Raw genomic sequence first — 21,886 nt, 5'->3', positions numbered from 1 at the left:
TAGGATATCATATGCAGTTTTACAGGATACGTGGTGTAATTTTTTTTAATAAACATACATGCACCAACGGAAGATAAAGATGATAATACTAAAGATGATTTTTATACAGAGTTAGAACAGGTCTTTGATAAATTTTCTCAGTATGATATGAAAATTCTGTTAGGTGACTGTAATGCACAGATTGGCAAAGAAGAGACATTTAAACCCACGATTAGTAAAGAAAGTCTTCATGAATTAAGTAATGATAATGGTATAAGATTGATTACTTTTGCAACCTCAAAGAATTTAATTGTGAAAAGTACCACTTTTAAACATAAAGATATCCATAAATATCCCTGGTCTTCTCCAGATGGTAAAACTCATAATCAGACAGATCATATTCTCATCGATAAGAGAAGGCATACTAGTATAATTGACGTTCGTACACATAGAGGTGCTGACTGTGCCAGTGACCATTATTTAGTAATTGCTAAATTAAGAGAAAGACTCTCAGTGATAAATCATAAGCTACAAAATCTAAAAGTTCTAAAATTTAATACAGGAAAATTTGCTGATGAAAGAATTAAGAAAGAATACCAAATTAAACTGTCCAATAGATTCGATGTGTTGCAGGATTTAAATGATGATGAAAATGTAAATGAAACAGACGTAAATAAGAATTGGGAGCACATACGTAATGCAATAGAATCAGCAGCTAAAGAAAGTATAGGATACCATAAACCAATGAAAAGTAAGCCATGGTTTGATAATGAATGTCATAATCTAATAGAAATAAGAAATTTGGCTCTGATGATACAAATCTAAGCAATTATAATAGAATAAAACGAGAAGTTAACCACACGTTTAAAAATTAAAAAGAAGAGATTACTTGAAAAGCTAAATTAACGAAATTGAAAGAAACAGCAATACCAAAAACATCAGAGCGTTATATAAAGGTGTAAATGAATTTAGAAGGGGTGGCAACCTAAAGTAAACTTGATAAAAGATAAAAACGGTGATTTTCTAGCTGTCCCAAGCGATATTCTAAATAGATGGAAGAACTACATTAATGACCTTTTAAATGTTCATGTAGGAGATAAATCAGAAGTAAATGGAGTACACACAGCAGAACCTTTATTTCCAGAACCTAACTTGACTGAAGTTAAAGATCCTATTAAAAGGCTAAAGAATAACAAAGCACCTGGCATAGATTTAATACCAGCTGAGTTAATTAAATATGGTAGAAATTAGTTAATATGTCAAATTCATAAATTAATTTGTTTAATATGGAATAAAGAAGAAATCCCTCAACAGTGGAAAGAATCCATAATTGTTCCTCTGTTCAAAAAAGGTGATAAAATGAACTGCAATAATTACCGTGGAATTTCTCTACTCTCAACAACATATAAAATATTATCTAACATTCTTTTAACAAGACTAACCCCATATGCTAATGAAATTATAGGTGATTATCAATGTGGATTTAAACGTAACAGATCAACTACAGATCAAATTTTTCACATTAGACAGACACTTGAAAAAAGTGGGAATATAATCAAAATGTCCATCAGCTATTCATTGATTTCAAAAAAGCATATGATTCGGTCAAAAGAGATAAATTATATAATATATTAGTCGAATTTGGAATACCTAAGAAGCTTGTTAGTATGATAAAGTATGCACCAGTGAAACAGAAAGTAAAATTCGTGTGTGTATTAATGTGTCTGACAAATTTACAATTCATGATGGGTTAAAACAAGGAGATGCATTATCTCCATTGCTCTTTAATTTTGCCTTAGAATATGCTGTTAGGAAGGTAAAAGAAACTAAAGAAGGACTAAAATTAAATGGTGTGACTCAGTTGTTAGCATATGCAGATGATGTAGACTTACTGGGGGATGATGTGAATACAATTAAGAATAATGCTAAAATATTTTTCAAAACTGCTAAAGAGATAGGTTTGGAAGTTAACAAAGAGAAAACTAAATATATACTTACAGGCCGAAACCAAGTGTTAGGTAATAATCAAAATCTAATTATTGATAACAACTCGTTTGAACCAGTTTCCAAATTCAAATACTTAGGAGTAATACTAACAAGTGAAAATTATATTAAAGAGGAAATTAAAAGAATGCTTAATTCAGGAAATGCATGTTACTTCTCTCTTCATAAACTTTTGTCTTATCGTTTAATATCTAAGAAACTAAAAGTTAAAATATACAAAACAGTTATTTTGCCTGTAGTATTATATGGGTGTGAAACGTGGTCCCTTACATTGAAAGAGGAACATAAATTGAGAGTATTTGAAAATAAGATCCTTAGGAAAATCTTTGGACCTAAAAGGAATGAGGAGACAGGTGAGTGGAGAAGGTTACATAATTTAAAACTACATAATTTGTATTCTTGCCCAGATATTATTATAATGATTAATTCAAGAAGACTTAGGTAGGCAGGGCATGTGGCACGAATGGGACAAGAAAGAGGAGTTCACAGGATTCTTGTTGGGAAACCTGATGGTAAGATACCTGTAGGAGGGCCAAGACGAAGATGGAGGGACAACATTGAGATAGACCTAAAGGAAATTGGTAGGGATGGAAAAGATTATATAGATCTTGCTGAAGATAGGGACAGATGGAAGGCCTGTGTTGCTGCAGGCATGAACCTTCGGGTTTAAGAAGGCTAGAGAGTTAGTTAGTTAGTTAGTTAGTTGTAACTAGATTTGTGGATAATATTGGCAAAAAAATGTTTGTAGATGATAATTCTGAAAGAAATATTTTACAAAACACGAACACATGTTTATTAAACTCGTGCGCGCGCGCACACACACACACATACACACACACACGCACACCCCCCCACACACACATACACACACACACACACACACGGGGAGAGAGAGCGAGAGAGTGAGAGAGAGAGAGATAGTCCGTGGTGTGTGTGTGTTCCAGAATCTTGAGGCATGATACTGTTTTACAGTTATTTTTTATTTACTATAGTAGTAGAGAAATGAGATAATGTCTGTCGTTGTTTATTATTTAGAATTCATTTGCATGTATTTAGAATTTATTATGCATATTTTAGAATAAATTTACATATCATTAGAATGAATTTACATTTATGTATTTGCATATTTATAACTGATACGAATTTTTAATTATTAAGTTTATGAAAAATATGTAAATAGAAGGCAATTAGCGGTACTAAATGTATAAAACGATAATAATTAATGCTTATAATATTGAAAATAAGAGTTTAGGGTTTATTAAACGCTATGAATGGTGATAATGAGTGTAGGTAAATGTCCAATTAAGATTTAGGACGGCCCGGTACTCGAACCCACGATATGTACTGATAATAATTATAGTGTACCTTGTAATAATGTTATATGCTATGAAAGAAGTTGATCCCACAAGCTAAAGAGAAGACGGTGAACTCCGCGCAGGGAGACAATAAAGGAATTTGGGGAATGTGCGGTCAAGTTCAAATGACGTCAGAACGCCAGAACAAAGAAAGAACGCGTCCGTAAATTATAAGAACAGGTTCTCCATGGTTATCTAGAACGCAAGAACAAGGGAAATGTATGCAACGGCGTAGGACAAGGAAGGGATTGAACCAGACAACAAAGGCTGTCTGGGAATGCGCGGTCAAGGTCAAATCTTTGAAGCTATGCGTCGCTTGTAGAACCGGTTTTAGCGAATTAATATTCCGTTCAAGGTTGCCCCCACGGGACTGGATGCTGTAGCATGGGGATTAGGGTAGAACGCTTGCTTGTCAAAACATGTTTCTGTGAAAGTTGGCCAAGGTTACCAAGAACAAAGAAAAGGTGTGCAACGGAAGGAAATCATCCAGACAACAAAGGATGATGGGAATGAGCTCAAGGTTACCGCGATCGCAATAACAAAGAAAACGTCGGTTGATTAATCAAGCAATCAGAAAACGCGTCGCTTTATATTTTAACCAATCAGAAAACGCGTCGGTTTTATTTCAACCAATCAGAGAAAGCGTGGGTTTTGCTTATGAGGTATAAAAACCGGTTGAGAACGGCGAGATGTTAGTTTGAGAAGTATTTGAGAAGACAAGTTGTGATCATTGTTTGAGAGTTGCAGCCAAGAACACAAGAGAAGCTATAATTAAGGTAAGAGATTATTTTATTATGTAATGTGTTTTTTAATAGTATGTAAATCCTAATAATGAAATGGACAAAAATCAATGCAAACAAAAATGAATAGGCGTAATGTGAATAAGTACTACAACTACTTTTTCTATTTTTTAACAGGTGCTTCTATCTGTGTACGCGTGAGTGGAAGGAACCGTTAGTGAAACATGTCGTCTACAAGCTCCACCATCGAGGCTAACCACACTGCGGTGAGTACTTCGGGCGAGATAATACGCAATTTTACCATTGGAACGTGTATTTCCCCACTAGAACTGGTTAATGCATATTACGATATGTGTGACAGGGCTGTGTTCTACGACGATATCCCTGCAAGCAGTGGCGTATGCTGGGTTTAAAACCTTGGCTATCTCTTTCTATCATAATGTTCAAATGGGAGGCTCTTTTTCGTTCAATTTCTTGGATTTTAAGGTGATGTGACAATGCGATTAAAATACATACATTACAATTTAATAATAATTATAAAAATATCACTGTTTCATTAATATAACAACAATAAGGAAAGCATTTAAAATATTTCATGGTTATTTATAAAATATAGAGGCCCATATTGTAAAATATTTATATAGGCCTACGTGCGAGAATAAAATATACGCGTATAATAAACTTCTTACCTTGAATATTTAATTTGGACAGGAACTCCATTCTTCTCTTGGCAACCTCTGTGGTAAAATGGTTATTAGCACAGCGCACTATGACGCCAGGGGTCCCGGGCTCAAATCCAGACATGGACATGGGTATTCTTTGTGAATGACCCTTCACGAATTTCATCTTATCGTCACTCATTCTCATCGTCGCGATTAGCTAAAGGACAGAAGAGCAACGCAAAATAACAAATCAAATCCATTCTTCTCTTCTTTGCGATGCCGGAGGCTTGCATATCTTCACGATTTGAAGTTTATCCTCATGCAAAAGCCGAGTAAATTGTTTCGTCAATACTTCGTTAATTATGTCATTCATTTTCGTTCAATACACGACGCAGCACAGATCATTCAAAACATATATACGTAATTCACTCACTCAATACACTCAAGAAAATCCACACGGTGAGAAACCTAATTTTCTTAAACTTCCTTCAACGCGATTTCCACTCGCAAAATGCCCCTTGTCATATCCGGCCAGTCAGTCTACCTCAGCCAGTCATAAACAAAGCAGCAGAGGAGTTGAAAACATCGTAAAGCGTGGTTGGCTGAAGGTCAGCGGCCTGTGCGTTCTGCATGTGTTTGATGGGAAAGTGTTGTTTTGTCCTAGAGGAGAAATTTTCTATCACATGCCAGCCACTCTTTTCCCGTTCCTGCAATAGTAGTTTAGTTTCAAAATTTCCCTTACCTGGGAAAATCCCATGCTGGTTAGGGCATTAGCATTGCTGTAAGGTTTTACCGCCGTTGTAAAACGAAGAGTTCCCTGTCTAAGAAGCCACTACAAATACGTCACCGACCGCCTCCAGGCACTGGTCGGGGAAGAATTTAACCGCTGTAGCCTGGTGGTAGTTGTAAAGGAAAGGAGTCCATCCCCATGTATAGAGCGAGCACAAGGAAAACAAACCTTGGACGAAAAATCCCCGCGCAGTCTTTTCTTCCTTTCAGCTCGGGCCATAAGGATGCATGGTCTACTCTCCCCCTCCTCTCCACGCGGGAGTACGTGCACAGAAGACGCGGGTTTTATACTATCATTTTTTCCCCCGCGGTCGTTGTTTGAGAGTGAAGCATCAGTCACATTTGATAGTCGATTATTTTCTGTATTTAATCTGGGCTTCGGCGATAGCCTAAGTAGCCTAGAATATACGCGCCTGCCTACGAGCGATCCGTCTTTTTTCTGATACATAACCTTGGAAAACCGGTTCTTAGAATCTACCGACGCGTTCTCTCATTGGTCAAACGGGTTCTTTTTTGTTCTGGCGTTCTGACGTCTTTTGACTTTGACCGCACATTCCCCAAATTCCTTTATTGTCTCCCTGTGCGGAGTTCACCGTCTTCTCTCTAGCGCGTCGGATCAATTTATTTCATACCATATAACATTATTCCACAGTACATTATAATTATTACCAGTACATATCGTGGGTTCGAGTACCGGAACCGTCCTAAACCGTAATTGGACATTTACCTACACTCATTATCACCATTCATAGCGTTTAATAAACCCTAAACTCTTATTTTCAATATTATAAACATTAATTATTATCGTTTTATACATTTAGTACCACTAATTACCTTCTATTTACATATTTTTCATAAACTTAATAATTACAAATTCATAACAGTTATAAATATGGAAATACATAAATGTAAATTATTCTAATGATATGTAATTTTTCTAAAATATGCAAATTAATTCTAAATACATAAAAATGAATTCTAAATACATGCAAATGAATTCTAAATATATGCAAATGAATTCTAAATACTAATCACCGACAGACATTATCTCATTTCTCTACTACTTACTATCTTTCTAAGCATCCTACATTTTTCCTCCTGCGAAATCTGGACCAATGAAAACGATATAACCTACATTAACCCCTCATCTTGAACTTCTTTAATGTGTAGTCAATACGCACGAGTAAACAAACATACTTGAAAGTACTTAAAATATCATCACTGCTTGTATGCGTTTATTTTTCAGCAATTCAGCTGTAGTTTAATTTTCTCAGTTTCCTTTCATTCAGCTCATTGCATCTCTCCAGAACGTTTCCAGTAATGATCTACCGGCCTCCGTGGCGGAATGATCAGCACAGCGCGCTACGACGCCAGGGGTCCCAGGTTCAAATCCCGGACTGGGCATTAAGGTTCTTTGTGAGCGTACTTCATCAATTTGCAACTGTCCCCTTTGTGGAGCAGTTTGTTGCAATATTTTAAATAAAAATAACTTTTCAAATGTTACCGAACACATTAGTATATTAACCAATTTCTACAGTCACTATAGTAACGAATAACAAACAAAATAACATCATAAATTGTATAGAGTAACACAACAGAAGTTTTCTTCATTCTTTTCAGATTATGCACAAAACTAAATACCAAAATATAATTGCAATAAATGTCTTTGAATTAAAGAACTGTTGAAAGTGGTTAGCAAGTACATCGCGTGAAGACGGCAGGGGACCCAGGTTCGAATCCTGGCCTGGGCATGGATATTTGTGAGTGTCCATTCATGAATTTCATCATATCATCACTCATCCCCATTTTCGCAAGTAAGCCAAAAATGTGGCACAAGAAGTGAAGTAAAATAAATCCAATCAATCAATCAATCAACAAAAAAAACACCCACGCCCAGGCCAGAACTCGAAGCCATAACATTCGATCTTGAGATCACGAATCGGTTCGTCAAAGCACTTTGCCACCGAGGCGACCAATGCACTTGGTACGCACGCTGAAGCAACCAGTGATACACATCAAGTTTGATTAATTGATTGATTTGCTTTACTTTACTTGCGAAGATGGGGATGAGTGATGACAATGAAATTGATGAATGGACACTCACAAACATCCATGCCCAAGCCTGGATTCGAATCCGGGTCCCCTGGTGTCGGGTGCTGACCACTCAGCAACACATCAAGGTTTACAGAACATATTACTGTTATTTCAAATGTTAAAAGGACTTTCAAATCAGGATTTCTGTAAAAGCTGACTTCAAAATAGTCTGAACGTTTTTACTTTGGATTGATTGATTGGACGTTTTAAGTTCACTTTATGCACAGAAAGGCTAATCGGGACTGGATCTACAGTGTAAAGTGGGATGCGAACCACTATGTGCCTCCACCGGGTATCGAACCCGGGACACCTTGATTACAAGGCAACGTCGCTACCAGTGCGCTCTCGCTCTTACTTTCAAAAGCAGAAATATACTTTTCCCACTGACTATGTTACTTTATACTATTTTTGGAGTCTTCTCGCCACCCCTACTCCTACCAATCGCGATAAAGGCCAAAGATATAATCTCGCGAATTCTTGCCCTTGCACGTACATCTTTCGCTCACTCCTTTTACCAAAAAAATATGGCGACGTAATCCTTTTCTATGTTTTACGACGTTTCATAATTCACGACACGCATACTGTATTTCAGGAACATTGTGTCGGCTCTCAAGAGTGCAAGATGTCACATAAATGTAAGGAAATCCAATATTTATTGAGCACATTGATACGACAGTGTGGCAAAATTTTGACAAATTAATTTACCGATTCAAGCAACCTTTAAAAAATGTATTTCTGTTCAAAAGTAAACTTATAATTAAAGTAAACTTAACATCATTAGAATCCAGTAAAAGTGACGCGTACTCGGTGGTGAAGCTCGTTAAATGGTCGACTTTCGATCTCGCCACGTAAGTTCCCGATTAGTTTGATGATATCATCACTCATCCTCAACGTCGCGAGTAAAGAATAGTGACAGAAGTGTAAATACCTAGAGTACAAGTTACGATGTGAAAGTGTTTTGCAATTAATGTCACAATATCTGCATACTGTGCTGTACTAAACATGTTTTCAGAAGTATGAAAAAAAAATAGTAACACTGATGCTAAGCTTCAAAATTTCCAAACTTGATTTTCAAGACATTTATGGGTGAGAACTTACGTTCATGTGGTGATATATTTAAAGTCCATTTTATGTAAAACAGACCAATTGGGACATGACCTGCAGTTTAAAGTGGAATCCCAACTGTTATGTGCTCTCACTGGAAATTGAACTGAATACAATGCATTTCTGTGTTGGTATCTTATTAATTTTACTTCCCCTTTTTGCATCTTTAGGTTCATAGCGACGATATTCACGTCAGGGTCCGAACCTGAGACTGTCGGTGTAGCTATCGTGAGTCCAGCACGTGTCACCCAGACGACTCCTTCATTATATGACGACCGTGTTAACCACTAAGCTCTTGAGAAAGCCTGGGCTTAAATAAAACCCAAGCAGAATCTGATTACGGAATCCTGATAATAGCAACATGTTGCAAAAATGTAGTAATCTTTCACATATTTGTCAAGCGTGAACTCAAAATTATTTTAGTAATCTCTCAGAATAGAGCAAAATTGAACTCAGAGTTTACTGGTAATCTTTCAGAGTTTGTTTTATTAATCTTTCAGAAGGAGTCAAGATTAAACTCAGAGTTTGTTTTATTTAATCTTTCAGAAGGAGTCAAGATTGAACTCAGAGTTTGTTTTATTAATCTTTCAGAAGGGGTCGAGATTGAACTCAGAGTTTGTTATATTAATATTTCAGAAGGGTTCAAGATTGAACTCAGAGTTTGTTTTATAAATCTTTCAGAAGGGGTCAAGGTTGAACTCAGAGTTTGTTTTATTAATCTTTCAAAAGGGATCAAGATTGAACTCAAAGTTTGTATCAAATCCATTTCATGCTCAGATAGGTTAGTTGGGTACTGACCCTGTGCAATGTGCTTTCACCGAGGATCGAACCCTGGACCACCTTGATTACAAAGTAAAAGAGTTAGCACGACTTTTCGATCTTGCCCCGTTGAAATCCCGGCGTGGGCATGAGTGTTCTCCATGAGTATCCCTTCATGAATTTCATCGTATCATCACTCATTCTCAGCGTTGCGATTAGCCAAAATTGTAAGGAAAGTAACATAAACCAACATCAGATACCAACTGAGAGGCTGAAGTCTGAACTCACCTCGCCTCTGCATACCAAAGAACACGGTCCCAAGGAAAGCCCTAGAAACAAAAACCTAGTAAGGGCAACAGCAAACGGAAACCGCCGGAAATAAGATGAAGGAAACCACGGTATTTTATCCCAGAAAGCAAGAGAGAGATTTTCGCCTTTTAAATTTTCGCTTCAATTTTTTACGGGACGTGAAAAATGTACTGTCTAATTAGGAGCTGAGAGATGTAATTTATGTTCAGAGTCTAAGCTCGTATTTCTGGAATTAAGACTCGGAGTAAATCTAGCTCCAGCAGCAAGTTCTCATCTCTCTCTCCCTTCCTACGTATCTTGTAGTTTCTGATTAACATTTGGTAATTGAATTTCTGAAGCTGGTAAAGTTAGTTGGGTGAGAGTACTCTCCTAGCATTTGACCTTATGTCTCCTGCTCCATTTGGTATGTCCACGTTGGGATCGGATTTCATGAACCACGTGGTTATGTACATGAAGCTTTATTTACACTACTCAAAGCTGCATGGGGTTTAAATCATTATTCCCAAACAGCTTAAGTGCAACTTTTGAAGTGCCTTTGATCTTGCAAATCTATGAGTCAGAAATATGACTACACGTTTGAAGTAAATATAGTGTATTACTGTACGTACAAAGTAGAGGGAAATGGTGAATGCTACATTAAATTTCATTCTTCTTATGTCAGATACATCATTAGTCAAGATGGCGCTGAACATGCAGCAGCAAGTTACGGTTGCAGCGTGGGCAGTTCTCAGGGGGTGCTCGTTCGGCGGCGCAGATCGTATGCGCAGTTGTCCGTGGATGCATGACGTCACCATCGAAGCACTCGGCACGGAAAAGGCTGGTTCCTTATGCAAATATTGAGAAATTTGACAACGAATATCTTCTAAAATATAGTAGCAAGGGAAAAGCTACAACTTTTACTGTTAAGATTCATCCTTTCTAATCAATTTATCACAAAGTTGATTCAAATGTGTAAAATGGTTTTCAAGAAATCGTGTTACGAAGGAACCCCTGTTTTGTTCTCTCCAGGCTTCCAATGTAAGGGAGTTTTAACTTAAGCGCGTTGGATTTCTCTTTGCTCTATGTTTTGAAATAATATAATTTTGTTCTTGTCAACTGAAATCATGCCTAAATGCTATGGAAAGCTGTGAAAACTATTACCAGAAAACTAACGGAATAAATCTAAAATATCACAGCTTGATTGATATAAAAAATGCGAGATTGCCCATTTTTGTGAAAAAGGCATTGTGCGAGATCTAAAAGCAAAACTTTATAATATTGTATGTAAATGAAAGGGTGTAATAAACGTGACTGCTTCCCAGGCACGTATCCAAGGGGGGGCTTAGTGGGCTCAAGCCCCCCCGAAAGTTTTCGGTTTACAATAGATAAAATGAGATTTTTTGTTTCTTGGGGTGTCAAATAAAATAATGTGACGTTAATGTAAGGAGATAAATAATTATCGAGGCAAGACGGAGAATATTTTATAACCCTGTTATTGGTAACAGCTCGTATCCAAGGTGGGAATCAGGGGGCTCAAGCCCCCCCTTCAGAAAATTTTCAGTTTACGCTAGATTAAATTAGGTTTTTGGCTTCTTGAATAATATGGTGATAATTTGAGAGAGATAATTATCTAGGCAAGACGGAGAATGTTCTATAAGCCTGTTATTGTTAATAGCGCGTATCCAAGGTAGGGATCAGGTGGTTCGAGGCCCCTCCCCCCCCGCTCCCCAAGGAAATTTTTCAGTTTACACTGATAAAATTAGGTTTTTGACTTCTTGAATAATGTGACGATAATTTAAGGAGAGAAATACTTATCAAGGCAAGACGGAGAATGTTCTATAACCCTGTTATTGTTAATAGTGCGTATCCAAGGTGGGGAACGTAACTCGTGGACTCCCCCCACGAGGAAAGTTTTCATTTTACACTAGATTAAATTAGGTTTTTGTCTTCTTGAATAATGTGACGATAATTTTAGGAGAGAAATACTTATCAAGGCAAGACGGAGAATGTTCTATAACCCTGTTGTTGATAATATTGCACGTAAACTTTTCTTACGCTTTCGGTGTTGTCGTAGCGAACTTGAACACTATGTAGAAGAGACTTGTCAGCATTTGGAAGCTGCACAACAAAGGTAGCGCCGCAGGTAGGGCGATTCGGATTGATCGTAATTTTTTAATCTCTGGAAAGCGCGAGAGGGAACGTTCTTGAAAAAGAGGAGTCGAACTACTGGCAATATTTACGAATGGTGATATCTGCGGAACGTTCTAGAATATAATGATGATATTAATACGCGGCTTCAATTTCCCGGTTGATCTGAAGAACAGATTACGTGGAGACTTCAGAGGTAAGTGTGACAATTCATACAGTCGATTAGTGATCAGTCAGTGTCCATTGGTTGCTTTATAAGATCTAGTGATTCGAAAATGAAATGGACTAAATACCGTAAAGTAACGAAGTCTACCACTAGTTCCAGTTCGGTCCCAAAGCTAAAGACATTGACGACAGCGGAACTTCGAGTAGTGCTGCGAGTAGTTCGGGTCGAAAGACGAAGAGATCGAAGGTCTCTCTCTCTAAAGTGAATATTTCGGCAGTATCGGGCTGGACATTGGAGCGATTTATTAAAAAAGAAATAAGCTGCACAGATCAACTGAAAATCAAAGTTTTGAGTGATGATTTGGTTGTACCAGGACCAAATATTGTGTATGCAGTCCGAGAATTCCATGGCATAAAAAATACTTTTGTTTAAGGCTACTGGGTTCGACACACAGTCAACAGGCAATTTTGGACACTTGCGAGTGCTTAGGCATGAATATGAACAATTTGGTGGGTTTTGGCTTTTATAAGAGCTGCAAACATGGGAGGACAAGACACATTAGTGGTGTTCAGGCTCGAATGAGAGAGAAATATTTGTGAACTGTCTGATTCCAGTTGCCAGCACACAGTTTCAATCTTGCGTTGTCGAGTGGATTGTGCATTCCGTGCATGTGTAATAACTTCGTAAAAACACTTCTGGTACATAGATGTTTTGATGCCTGATGAGAAGAAATGGACAAACATACATACATACTGAGATGGTTCCGGCACACAATATTAATGCATGGAAACAGAGGAGTTGAGTGGTAGAAAATGTCCCGATTTCACGTTCTTATTAAAATGACAGCCTTAAACGCCGCACCCCGTGGCCGAGTGGTTAGCACATCGCGCTGCGACGCTGGGGGTCCCGGGTTCGAATCCCGCTCGGGCATGGTTGTTTGTAAATGTCCATTCATCAATTTCATAATTTCATCCCTCATCCCCATCTTCGCAACTTAGCCAAGAGGCACAAAACGCGAAGTAAAATAAAACAAATCAAACAAACAAACAAAGACAGCCTTGAACAGTGGCGACGATTTAGGAGATAGTTGCTCCCCATTCTTTTGCCTCCACACTATCACACTATGGCCTCTTAATGCTTGTCTCCTTGTCCACCCCCCCCCCCACATTTTGGAACCCAATTGCCACCACTGGCCTTAAACATACAATTGTGATACCCCTTTAAAAAATGGTGTTCAGCCACCGCCCCGAAAGGAATTCCTGGATACGTGCCTGCTGCTTCCCGTAAAATATCACTGAACTCTCCGTTCTTCTTCTTCTGTCTTTTCTTTGGCGCCGTCAATAGCTTCAACACGTTGTTTTTTTATATATATTTGTCACATATTTGTTTTAATTAGTATTCTGCTCGTTCCGCCACCTGAACGCAGCAGCTACGGCTCAAAGGGCAGTGTAGTTACACCGGAAGAAGGCTCGGAAATGGCAGGCTTCAGAAGTTAACTCATCCAAATTAAATTAAACAGGTATGTGCTCTCTCTAAATTTAAATCATAGTTCACAAATAATTTGATTAAAAGTTTTAAAAGTATCTATTTTACTTAATAGCGTATTAATTGGTGCATTCTTCTCCAGCATAGCCATAGGCAGTGACCACACTACGTGTGGGGGGGGGACAGGAACGCCCCCCAATTCTCGTTCGACAATTTCTCTCTCTCTCTTATCTGCCCCCAGTAAAACGACGGAATAATAAAAATGATTGCCCCGGGAAAATATGATTTTACCCCTCCATCTTTACTATTGCGCTGTCACTAGCTACAACATATTTTGATTTCTATTGTTCCCACATATTTATTTTAATTTTACTATTGGGAATCATATTCCACTGTGTTACCTCACGTACCCCCCCCCCCCACACACACGTACGACTTCAGTTGTAAGTTTTAGACTAAGCTTGTCAAATATCCACTTATATCTTTGTATTCTTGACCATTTAAAAATATATATATATATTTCGCCCCTTCTTCTGGACTATTTCATAGGTATGTTTTCCCACTGGAAGCCCCTTTGCAGATCGAGATCCGGGGCTATAACCTTCCCAAGCCACCGTCCCCTCCAAAAACTCTCTTGGCCTCATGAAAGACAAATATATGTATTTCTACGAAATATTAATTTGACTTGGCAGTTTCTTTTTTAGAACAGAAATAAGTTTTAAATTTTAATAGCTTATAAATTTACACTAGCAATTTTGAGTAAAGGTTTTGCGTAACCCTAAAAGTACATTTTGAAACTGCAAGGTCAACTCTCGATATTTCAGATATATTAAAAATTTTCATCACAACGTCTTGTAATAATTATTTGTTACTTCAATAACCTCCTCGCAAATGTTTCTCGCATATTAAAACATAGATGCCAATTTCTGTTTATTTCCTTGTAATGCTGACCTCCGTGGCGAAGTGGTTAGCACAACGCATTACGATGCCAAGGGCCCCCAGGTTCGAATCCCCGCCCGGGCATGGGTCTACTTTCCTTTCTTCAATTTCATCATATCATCACGCATCCTCATCTTTGCGATTAGCCATATGTAACAGATAAGCGAAGTAAAATAAACTAAGTATATTAATCAATTATTTTTTAAAACTCTTTAATTATTCTTTAGCATGCCACGTTTTTGTTAAAATTATATTACGATTTGTAAAATGACGAAATTCTAAAGGAGAACACGCAAATTTCTTTGTAGCGCATCGGTCAGAAAGTTTCAGGAATATTCATTTTCAAAATACATTTTTTCACATGTACTTTGCCCCCTTTTAAAAGTAGCGCGTTTTCAATTATGTTACTAATCATTAAAAGGATGCCTCAATACCATCTTGGAGGATGACAATTATTATTTTCCCCCTCCTAAAAGTAATAATATACTTTCGCTCTCTGAATCTCCCATATAAATGCTAGGGGCCGTCTGCTTCAGCCGAGCTCACTGCTTCTCCGGCGACGTCACGCGTTCGTGTAAGATCGGCAATCTTCGGATGGCTTTACCTAATCTCTATATTCCTTGGGTAGTTCTATACCAGAACGATCGTGAGAGTCGTGTGCACAGCAATGGATTTAAACCAAACAACAATTTTATGTAAGCAGCCTTTTTCACAACTTTCCTGCAGTTGACGGCAACAATGTTGCGTTAAAATCACGTCTCGGCAGTCTCACGATCATTCTGGTATGCAATTGACCAAACTGGAACGGCAACTTGCTGCTCCATGTTCAGCGACATCTTGGTTAATGTCACACGAGCGTGACACTTATCTGAAATGAAAAAAAAATGAAGTTTCAAGTTTAATTTGGCATTCACCATTTCCCTCTACATTGTACAGTAACACCCTACATTTACTTCAAACGTGTAGCCATATTTCTGACTCACCCTGGACATTGCCGAAAAATAATTAAGAAAATTAAATGTCATTGGAACAATTGAAAAACAACCGAAGAAATAATCAAAGCAATTACTGAAAAATAACTGGAAATTAAATGATGGAATCATTACCGCAAAACTACTGATGAAATTAAATGATATTGGCTTCACTGAAGACAATCGAGGGAATTATGATAGAAATGACTGAAAAAGAAATTAAATGATAGCATTATCGAAAAACAATCAGAAAATGATCGCAATAGTTATTGAAAAAGAAATGAAGAAATGTAACGTTATCTGTGCTAAAAACAACAGAGGAAATTAGATGATCTTGACAAAAAAGAGAAATAACTGAGAGAATTAAATTGCACTGGCATCTCTGACATAATAGCATAATGATTTGAATTGTTATTGTTTAAGTCCACTTTATGCACATATAGGCTAATCGGGACTGGACTTACAGGTTAAAGTTGGATCCGAACTACTGTTCAATGTGCCTCCACCAGGTATCTAACCCGGGACCCCTTGATTACAAGGTGGCAACGTTACCACTACTCCATCGGGGAGGCGTAAAAACGAAGAATGAGCATACCAATTTTGCAATAATTATTGAAAAGAAACGAGAAAATTATGTGATTAGAGCATTACTGAAAAAGTAACGGAGGAAATAAAGTGGTATTGATATCACCGAACAACAACTCAGGAAATTATCTTAGCCATTGCTGAAAAATATGAGCAAATTAAAAAAAAAAGTGGTCTTGGCAATAATAAAAAGAACCGAGGCATTTAAACGGACTGAAAACAACTAAGGAAATTAAATTATTATAGAATTACCGAAAAAAACTTAGAAAATGAAATTGTGAGAGCATTACTGAATTTTGATTTGTTTTATTTTATTTCGCTTTTCTGCCACTTTTGGCTAATCGCGAAGATGAGGATGAGTAGTGACATGATGTAATTTGCAACAGTTCTTTAATTCAAAGACATTTATTGCAATTATATTTTGGTATTTAGTTTTGTGCATAATCTGAAAAGAATGAAGAAAACTTCTGTTGTGTTACTCTATTCAATGTTGATGTTATTTTGTTTGTTATTCGTTATTATAGTGACTGTAGAAATTGGTTAATATACTAATGTGTTCAGTAACATTTGAAAAGTTATTTTTATTTAAAATATTGCAACAAACTGCTCCACACCGGGGACAGTTGCAATAAATTGGCGACCTAGAGCCAGGATTCGAAAATTGTAAGTTGATAAGAAGTGAACTGATAATGCTATAATGAAGAAAATAGAAGTGCCTTACGTGCTTCGAAGTAGCGTGTGCCTTCAACCGGATCTCATGGATTTTGCTGATGTAAGCAACGAAGAGGACAATTCTGGTAAGCAAATGGAGGATTTACTCTGTTCTAAGGGCAGATTTTCTGACACTCGCATGATTGAATGCACGTCATGCAAGAAATGGGAACATGTAAATTGTAGAAGCCTTACAGTTATTCACTGGGTAATATTCAGCTCTATGAAAGAATACTATTACTGTAAGACATGCAATCCAGAATTCAATCCATTCACTTTAAAATCATACTTAGATACAGTAAATCCCAATATTGATCAAATGTTATCTGCTTTTCACTTGAGTTTGGCCCAACATGAGAATAGGTTGCAAGACAAGTTGCTCCAGAATACCGAAACGCTGGAGAATAGGTTACTTCAGAATACTGAAGCTCTGGAGAATAGGTTGCAAAACAAGTTGCTCCAGAATACCGAAACTCTGGAGAATAGGTTGCAAGAGAAGTTGCTCCAGAATACCGAAACGCTGGAGAATAGGTTACTTCAGAACACTGAAGCTTTGGAGAATAGGTTACAAGATACACTTGATCAGAACACTGAAACGCTGCGCGAAAGTTTACAAACAAACTGCTCCACACCGGGGACAGTTGCACACTCCGCCACGGGGGCCGGCGGTGTTTTTTTTTTGTGATTGTCCTTTCAGAAATTTCGTCTTTTTAATTCATCCTCATCGTCGAAATAAGCCACAAGTGGCAGAAAAGCGAAGTAAAATAGCATATATGCAAATTTTAGTAATTGTGTTGCATGGCCACAATACAAACATGCAGATGAAATACTCATTGTTTATATTAACAGTTTGGTACATGTATTGTAAACATCAGTGTGGATGAAGGATTTTTATGAATGTACGTGAGAACAGCACAAACCAATGACAATTGATATTCATTGTGAGTATCTATCTCTTCTCACTCATTAGTTCTTGCTTGAGGTACAAAGTCACCGCAGTCGCTCATTGTTTACTGATGTCCCGAAGTATGATGATGGTGCAGTGTTTACTTTTTACACTGTTTTTACCACTGACACAGTCAAGAGTTAGGGGTTCGAATCCCGGTTTTCTCATCACTCATTCTCTTCGTCGCGATTAGCCAAAAGTGACAACAATGCGACGCTAAATAACAAAAATCAAATCATACCAAATTCATCTACCTTTCTCTACCTCGCCAAGATTGAAGAATTGACAACAGAACTCGTCCGGTATTCGTTGGATTTTCGTGCGCATGGCCAAAATCTTCCTTTCAGCTGAGTTCCATCTACACTCTGTCCCGGGAATCTCTGGAGCAAGAGAACAAAAACAAGTATCTGCGCAAGTAGTGGCTTGATTGATTGAGTTGGTGTTTTAAGTCCACTTTATAAGCACAGAAAGGCTAATCGGGTCTGGACCTACAGTTTAAAGTGGGATCCGATGCACCCCTTGATTACAAGGCAACGACGCGCAAGTAGTGACCCGAGAGGACTCGGCCAATGAACGCATGCAGTGGCGGCTATTGGGTTCCAAAACTGGGTGGGGGGCAAAGGCAGTTTTCTCTTCATTGTAGATAAGGTTTAGCATAGTGCGGGGGAAAAGTGGCAAATGTAGGGGGAAACTGCCCCCTTGCCCCCCTAATTGCCGCCACAGTGAGGGTATGAAGTGGAAATCGCAACTGCAGATACCAGCCGTTTGCAGCAGAGCGCAATATCCTGCTCCGCCCACTTGTATTCTCCCCTCCTCTACTGTTATGCGCGCGCTTGCTCCACAAATTAATATTATAATATGGACTGAACATACAGTTTACAGTTCAATCCGAAATGTGTTTTTTAACGAGGGACCTTGTGGGCGGCTCTGAAAGTCTGGTGTTCAGTTTGGCAACAGTGTATGCGTTGCACAGTCATGCTTCAGCCTACAATAGCTAACGTCGCCACCTCTTTACACGTTACTTATACCGCGTTTGTTACAACCTGTCCCCTTTCCCGCGCTAGGGAGCGCTCGACAGTTTTGGTGCCAATGAGAAACAAGGAAAAAATCGTCTGCTGGACAGCGAGGAGCGAATGGAAGCCAGAAGAGAGGCGCTTACGTAGACGGTGTTGCGACGTTGCGTATTTTAATTGGCTGTCTGGCTTTCACTTTCCCCAGGACCGAGAAAAGCCAGGGAGCAACTAGCGCGGGAACCGGGACAGGTTGTAACAAACGCGGTATAAGTGGACATTGAACATTCCATATTCCACGATCGCCCGTCCGAAAATCAGCGTACCACTGGCAACCATTCCCTACTGCCGTTATATCCGAATTCGATTCTCAGATACTCATATTACATGCGGTAAGTTGCAAGTTGCTGCACCAGTTTCAGCAGGGCGGAAGGAGGGGTTGATGGCACGTGAGGGGGAGGAGGAGCTGGAGTTAGATATCGGCGAATTTCACTATCAAGACCCTTAGTGTCGGTATTATTGGGGTCTGCATATAACTCGTCCGACATTCCGCGGTCCGAACGAACTTTTCCACCCCCTCTCATAGTATGGAAGATCTGAACGGCGCCCTCAATGTTGCGATGACCGAGCCCCCTCCCCCCCCCCTTGTCCCCCATCTCTCGCTTTAATAAACATGAAGACCACAGAGGGAGGCCAGGAATGCGATGAAAGGCTGCAGCAATGAAGTTAGGGAATTCAGCTTTGTATTCGCATCACTACCTGCTATATGGCCCGTGTTACATGCATCTGTTCCTGGGAGATCCTTTCCACATTACTGAATTTCCATTTCGTTCTGTTGTAACTCGATTAAATAGATGTGGGAGAGAGAGAAGTGCTGTCCCAAAGAGAGTATAGAGTAACGATTTTGTAGTTAGGAACGTTTCGAGGCGCGTTTCGAAAAAGAAAAAAAATGGTAGTGTCTCTCTGTATCACCGGTCTGGTTGCTTCCCCTTTAATGGGCGTTTCACCCACGCAGTGTTGGGAAAGTTGCTTTGAAAAAGTAACGGAGTAACAGACAAACTGTTACTCATTAACTCTTTCAGGCTTACTTGCAATTCTTACAAAATAATTGCATACAATCCTATAACTTTTCATTATTTTTCTACACACCTGGACCCTGTGGCCGAGTGGTTTGCACATCGCGCTGCGACGCCAAGGGCTTGGGCTTGGTTGTTTGTGAATGTCCATTCATCAATTTCATCATTTCGTCACTCATACCCATCTTCGCAAATTAGCTAAGAGGCACAAAACGCGAAGTAAAATAAACTAAATCAATCAATCTACACACGCCAATTTGAACTAACCATCAGTTTTTGTTGTAATTTTATAAAATTTACATTGACTTTCTATCACACTAGGTTGACGATTAGAAAAGTGGTCCTAACTAACTAAGTCTCTAGCCTTGAAGGGGGTGGTGAAGGGAGGAAGGTTCTCTGGCCTCTGGTTTAGGACAGCCGAAAATAATTCCTAGTCCCCTGATATGTCGCTAGGTGTCTCTGTATCGCATCGGGCCAGGAAACTACTTTCATGCCAACCTCCAGGCCACTCTTAAACCCCAAGTTTCATGGCTGCAGCAACACAGGCCTTCCATCTGTCCCTATCCTGAGCAATATCTATATAAAAGTGGTCTTACTCTATTTAAATAACAAAGTGAATTAATATGAAAATTATTATTGTTTTTTATTGCATTAAGGTTTAGGTATTTGGGAATGCATCTAATTTGCACATTTCACCAATAAAAGTTACAAGCATCTGCAGCCTATATGCTTCACAGACAAATGCTACACTTTTAATCGTCGCACACGTAACGCACTTTTATTAATGCTTTATGCATTCAGCCTATGCCAACATAATCAAGTGTTTTTCACTTGTTAGCAGACACCACAAAGTACTTCATAAGGCTATGAAATCAGTTCATTACGATTATTTTAATCCAATTTCATATCTAGAACGTTACGTTTTGCATGTAAAATGTCACACACGTAACGCTGGAATGCGCCATTAAATGAAATTGATAAATGAACAATCACAAATTAACGCCTAAACGCAGAACTCAAACATTGACTCATTTTAAATCCACTTTATGCTCAGATGGGACTAGACCTACAGCTGAGGCGTATTTGAAAGTGGTTCGGTTCTCACTTCAAACTGTAGGCCCAGTACTGATTACCCCATCTGAGTATAAATTGGACATAGAACAAACTTGGAAAACTTTGTCATTTCTTTATTATTACCTATACCATCAGCCACGAAACGAGGAGGATTAAATAGATATGCGATGGTGCCACATACGACGAAAGTAAAGCTAGTGAAGGTCGAGAATCCATGGTTCTCCCTAACGATGTGGCAACATACGACGTGCAGTGTTGCCTAGTCAAAATGTTAACCTTTTCTGCAAAGAGAAATCATGAGTGCCTTTTCACCAATTCATCGTTCACCCTCATTATCGCGACCAGCCCATAGAGGTACAACACCTACATGAAATAAGAAAATACGAAATGGCAACGTCACTTTGAATTCAATGCCTTCAGAGGTTAAATTCTCATTGTTGGATCCTTACCAACATAAGTAATTAAACGTACCCTAAAAAATAAACGCTCAGAATATCATAAACAAAGCTTTCAACTTCCATCTAAATGTCATTGGAAGTTACAATTGTTTATGTAACTCAATGATATTATGTATTAGGAAATTATGCATTATTTCCTTTGACTACAGAAACCAAGAACAAATACAAATTGTAATGGGTCATTAAGATTGACACAATCTTATTGTCATATCCAGAAGTAAACAATTTTACAGGACCTGTATAGTATTACCGATGCTTAGACAGGCAAGGAGACCGTCTTATATTTTTGCAGTGGGTGACTGAAATGCACAATATTTGTTGTAGGCTTCCATTCAGGAGTTGAAATTCTCTATGTAATGACTATTGTAGTACAAAACTGACATCTCCATCAAATCAGGTAAACTTCCCATATTCGAAAATTCATGTATGTGGATTATTGAACTGTCAGGGATCCCCTCCCACTTCAGACACTCAAAAAATTTACGAAATATCTCATATTTGTCAAAAGTTCAATTAGTACCTTGCTCGTAAATCCGTATTATA

This window comes from Lepisma saccharinum, chromosome 25 (genome assembly GCF_977018435.1).
Source record: "Lepisma saccharinum chromosome 25, izLepSacc3.1, whole genome shotgun sequence".
Taxonomy (NCBI): Eukaryota; Metazoa; Arthropoda; class Insecta; order Zygentoma; family Lepismatidae; genus Lepisma; species Lepisma saccharinum.
This window is presented reverse-complemented; position numbering follows the sequence as displayed.